This window comes from Manis javanica, chromosome 3 (assembly GCF_040802235.1).
Source record: "Manis javanica isolate MJ-LG chromosome 3, MJ_LKY, whole genome shotgun sequence".
Taxonomy (NCBI): Eukaryota; Metazoa; Chordata; class Mammalia; order Pholidota; family Manidae; genus Manis; species Manis javanica.
This window is the reverse complement of record NC_133158.1, coordinates 94,324,960-94,330,632: the sequence shown is the minus strand read 5'-3', so window position 1 is coordinate 94,330,632 and position 5,673 is coordinate 94,324,960. Positions and strand designations below refer to the sequence as shown.

Genomic DNA, 5,673 nt, shown 5'->3' with positions numbered 1-5,673 from the left:
ACTAAAGATCAGAGACGTAAAGGGTCATATTGTTGATGAGGGAAGTGGCCCTGTAGCCAGTCTAAATTTGAAGCCCATGGTTAGTTATTCTCTGCTTGATTCCACCTCATTTCACAAAGGCCTGAAGGCAGAGCAGATGGCTTGGTGACCCCAGTCAGTGTGGGGATGACAGTCATCGAGAGTCTTGAGCGGGGAGATCTGCAGCTCACTTATCTCTCTGTTTGCCGATCCCTGCTCACTTTCTCATATCATCTCTCTTCTCTGCTGGTTGATACTTCAAAGTTGTCCTCCTCTGATGATCAGCCTTTTGTAACCATTTTTTTCTTTTTGTTTTCTCCATTATCTGTTGTTAAAAAGAAGCAGATGGTAGTTTGTGACTTCATTTCGCTAGATCAAGGTTACCAGTTGCCAACGAAGAAGTTTAGTTTCAAGCTTTTCATAAAAGTGTTCAGTATTTGATGAAAATAAAATACTTGTCATAAAAACAAGATAACAGAACTTACACGATTTAGCAGACAAGCTGCTGCTTTTAACTAATTACATTTAAAGATCACGTGTACATGTTTTTTTTTTTTTTTTACAGAGGATGCTATTATCAACCCACTTTTTCAGATGATGAACCGAAGCTTGTATTACAAGTTGGTTCAAATAAATGAGTAAACGAAGAGCCTGGACAGAGGCCCAGGATTGCAGTAGAAATATTGATTTTCCCAGTGGACTATGCATCGCAGAGTTGATTAGAGGAACAACCCAGAACAGTAAATAGCATTGACTTTCCTGTTTCATGTCTCATATCTTTCTTAATCATGTTTACATATGCTTTCCAAACCATAGACCCCTTCTCAACACTCCGTGCGTTTCCTGCTCAGGCACTTCTTGCTCTTCTTCTTGCCTTTGTCTTTCTGTTTTCAAAATTCGACTCTGTTTTTCACAGCTATATCATCAGTTCTTCACGGCCACTGATCTTCCCTGTTACCTATCTCCCCAGTCTCCATTTGCCCCTGCTTTTCTCCTCTCTCCCTTTATCTTATGTCCTCTCCGCTTTGGTTCAAGCGGTACTACCGCAACCAGCTGAGTGTAGGCAGTAAGATCAGACATCGTGGTGACATTTCTAAATAATACAAACACTCATCAGAATTGGAGGATTGTCTCAAGAGTTTGCATTTTGTTCTAGTGACTCCTAAATGAATGAATTCTGAGCATATGTAGTTCCAACTTCTCTTCTTCTGGGGATTTTCCAAAGTAACATTCGACCTAAAGTCCCCATGACTAGTTCCTGCCAAAGAGAACCCTCTAACATTGAAGCTGAGGGTTGTTAGCTCACTTCTTCCAAAAAACAATTTTAGTCCACCATTTCCAATAGGAATAATTACTAACTTCATTTCCCAAACTTGGCTCTGAAATAGTCTGGTCCTCGGGAGTTTCAATGACCTTTTCTTGAAAAATGTCTAGAAAACTGGGGTTAAATATTGTAGTTTCTTTTCTGTAAGCTTCAGAGGATTCATTATGTTATATTTAAAGGTAGTTAATATTTCTGGGGCCACGTAATACCCATAACACTTTTTATGATACTAATCTTCCCAGGGCACAGTTTGAGATGCACAACTACTCTGTCATCATAAATTATATCACAGTATATTGAAGTTGTCAAGAGTGAAAGAAAACATTATCTTCAAGTCTATACAGATAAACAATTATCTACTGTAGTAGAATTTGACCCAAGTAATTAAGAATCTTTATTTGTTGCCTACTGTCTTTACTGTACTGTGTTGGAGAAAGCATAGACCAAAGCACCGGTCAAACACATTTTAAAGAGAACAAGATACAAGTTTTGCTTTCAAGAAATTTATCCAGGTCATGATGAAATGTAATAGCATTTTAATAGTACAATAAAACATTTATTTGGTTCAAAATGCGTTGATTTTAGTGTTTTTTTTCTCTGCTTCAGAAAGTACCAATTATTTTTTAGTTGTGCTAATATTTTAATAGTACCAAAATGCACCTGCGCTAAACAATACTATTGAGCTACACACGATGTTTCCACGAGAAAACTCCTTAAGAGTTCCAAGTTTTCATACCTGTGACATAGCTTCCAAGTAGCTCCCTCCTCACACCCTCTTGCAGACCTCCCTCCCTGCTAAGGCAACTGGAGTTAGACTTTCTTGAAAGTGCCTAATTTATATGACAACTAAACAGAAGTCTTGCCTAACACATTTATTTTTTTTGTTTGGTTCATTATTCATGCTTATGAATACATGTTCACTAGTGTCTCATGGCAATTTAGTGAAACTGTCTAAACTATTTAAATTAAAAATCATTAGCATAGATAATGAAAGACCAGTTGCTTTAGAAGAGAAGAGAGAAGTAGCAATGATGACATTATTTAAAAGCATTTGTAAATTTAACTAAACTTTTTATTCTACTCCATCTGAGTTTCCAGGATGGGGCTGCTCTTTAAAATAATTGCTTGTTCAGTGTCTCTGGTGATTTTTCTACAACAGAGAAGAAAAATTCATACCATTGTAAAGATCTGATAACTACCAGGACAAATAATGTCTGAATGAGTTTATGACAGTCATTAACATTCTTCACACCTAAGTAAAATGAGACTCTGCCTGATTAATAGGATTTTAATGATGGAGTAACTTGGATTTGCACAGTTTCCTAAAGAATAAAGACAAAATATAAACCAATGGAAAGAAAATACTGGTAAAAGATAAATCTTACATTTATTTCATTAGAAAAAAAAAGTGAAGAGGAAAAGTGGAGAAGGTAATTTAATAAGCTATTTTCTCAGCCTATTTTTTTAAAAATAGCTATGAGTCCCTGAGACCAAAACTCTTTTAATATTCCTGTACTTACATAATAATTAGAAAGGGGAGCTACAAATCTGATTTTAAATCACCTTATAAGATAGTACAGGCAACAGTGGACAATGGAGGAAGGCCAACGGATGTCCTCTTAAGACACCCTTTGAAGGGATGAGGGAGTTTTGCCCCCCACCTCCAGGATGTGTGCGGCACTCTCCTGGTGCCTCCAATGCAGTTATTGGAAGAAATATTGTTGATGAAATCCCTGGTGACCATCCTAATAGAGCAAAATAAGTGAAACAAAAGTAAGGACCCAGGTATTCTAAAGCCATGTATGCACATGACTGTTGCTACCTCACCCAACCTCTCTGAGCTGAACCTGAGGGATGTGCCCCCCTCAGCCTCAGGCCTGGATATGGCATCATGGAGTGTTGTGTGCAGGGAACTCCACCTGGGTCAGCAGGGGAACACCACCTAAACATCACCAAAGCAGTCTCTCATTTTACCTGCAGAACAAGGTCTTGGTGCTTGATGTGCACAGGCCAAGAAGTTCTCAGCCTTGAAGAAGCCAGGCTGATCAGTGACCAGCCAAACCTAAGAATTCAGGAGAAACAGAGCCACCTGTACAATAAGGCTTCAGGGCATAACAGCTGAGGAGTTCAAATGTTTCCCTTCCCTTGTTTTGGGTACAATTTTTACTCTATAATTTTATCATTAGTACATCATAGAAGAGATCTACATAGCAGTGCCAGACCCATTCCTTTTAAATGCCAGTACTGTGAACTTTGCAGACAGGATGGGCATCTTTAAGAATTTTTACGAGATACAACAGGGTCGGAGTCTAAAGTAGAGTTTAATAAAGGAAGCAAAAGACTATTATTCTCATCTCAGAGAGGAAGGAATCTTGCTTCCTCAAGGAATTCCTTGAATTGCTAGGTTCCTCACCACACATGGTTTTGCTACTCAGAGATTCTTCTGCCTGAGACTTGCTGACAGACTGAAGCTTGGTCTGGCACAAAAGACCAGGCCTGTATTTCCCCATGTCATAACTCAGCAGAAGCCGGAAGCCAGGGTTTTGAGCCGAGACTTTTTACAGGGAAACACTTTTATAAACAAGCGGTACTAATGGCAATAGTTTCTAGAAAACCATTTGTCATTATCTACACAAATTAAAATTACAAATATCCTTCACCAAAGAAAACCCTCTTCTAGGAAATCTACCACTTTCAGAAAAATAAGCATCAATGAAGAGAATATAGATATAAGGACATTTACTATATAGTTATTTTTACTGGCAAAAATACTGCAAAAATTGGAATCCAAAGCAGGTGAATAATTGTAAAATCATGATATATCTATCTGAAAGTTGGCATATTATGCAGGCATTAAAAAGAATGATTTTGAAACTTCCATTTAATACCAAGACATATCCATAAGTAGAACAAGCTAGTTATAATAGTGGTTGTGCAAGTATGTTCCATTTTACAGGGAAAAATGTTAAGATTTTTATTTATGAAACCTTATGTATTTCTGTGATATTCTTACATATACAGATATGTTATATGTATATGACATGTAGATGTATGCCTATATATTTGTATAAAATTATATGGGCTTGGAGAAAAATTATATGGAAATATAAGAGGTAATTTAAAAAGTTTATATGAGTTAAAAAGAAGATAAGGTGAAAAGTGGTGAGCAAAGAAGTAAAAATATTCTGTATTCTTTTTTTTTTTATTTTGGTATCATTAATCTACAATTACATGAAGAACATCATGTTTACTAGGCTCCCCCTTTCACCAAGTCCCCCCCACATACCCCTTCACAGTCACTGTCCATCAGCATAGGAAGATGCCCTCTTTCTTTTTCCCCGCCCTTGTCCCTCCCTTCCCACCCATCTTCCCCAGTCCCTTTCCCTTTTGTAACTATTAGTCCATTCTTGGCTTCTGTGATTCTGCTGCTGTTTTATTCCTTCAGTTTTCCTTTGTTCTTATACTCCACAGTATTCTTTAAAAGATAGAATTATCTAGCATTTATATATCAAAAGAAGCAAAAGATACTTAGAATTCCCTGAATATGAACTATATGAAATACTGTTTCACACAAATTATCTTAAAATTATCAATGTTTAATTTAAAATTCATTTCCCTTAAAACTTTATTGCAGTTTATCCAGAGACTGTTAGCTATTGCATCCTGCAGGTGGACTAAACCTCAGTCTACAATTAAATTGATTTTAGTCCTTCTGCAATTTTAAGTCCAAATGATTAAAAATGTGACTGTATAGATGAATGCTTTCTTGAAAGATGTTATAAATGTCAATCAACTATACATTTTTAAGGGGAAAATCAAGAACACTGTAGAATTAAATTAAATCAAGACATTATTAGAAGTAATGTGAGCATAAGTGAATGAATCCTCACATACTTGGAACTTCTCAGCTCATATCTCCACTGCTTCAGGGCCTCTCCCCTCTCCTCCCCTTTGCAGGACCTGGGGAGGGAAGTATGTCAACTGCACTAAGGAGTGAGTTTATTCCTTCCCACACCCTAGCAACTTTGCTACCTACAAGATAACGGGCAGAGTGAGACCCACCTGTGCCTCTGCTGGCAGCCCCTAGATGAAGAGAACTTGGCTCTTTGCCTGTGCTGCTCACTCCTGTAGCCCCATTGTGATGCAACCTTGAATGTCAAGTGTCACCAGACTCTTTCAGTCCTCAGGGTTCCTCTCTCCATGTTACAGCCTTAGTCAGCTCAGGCTGCTGCAACAAAAATACAAGAGAATGGATGCTAAAACAACAGAAATTTATTTCTCACAGTTCTGGAATTTGGGAAGTCCAAGATCAAGTAACAGGCTGATTTGGT

General features: G+C 37.6%; 1 long non-coding RNA gene across 1 annotated transcript; it reads right to left on the bottom strand.

The window, feature by feature from the left end:
• Positions 1-2,422: 2,422 nt before the first annotated feature.
• On the bottom strand, positions 2,423-5,458 carry LOC140848179 (uncharacterized). The gene is made up of 4 exons (XR_012128731.1): positions 5,405-5,458; positions 5,237-5,323; positions 3,317-3,404; positions 2,423-2,492 (listed from the first exon to the last, which is right to left on the bottom strand). It is a non-coding gene; the product is annotated as an uncharacterized lncRNA (long non-coding RNA).
• Between the last annotated feature and the right edge of the window lie 215 nt (positions 5,459-5,673).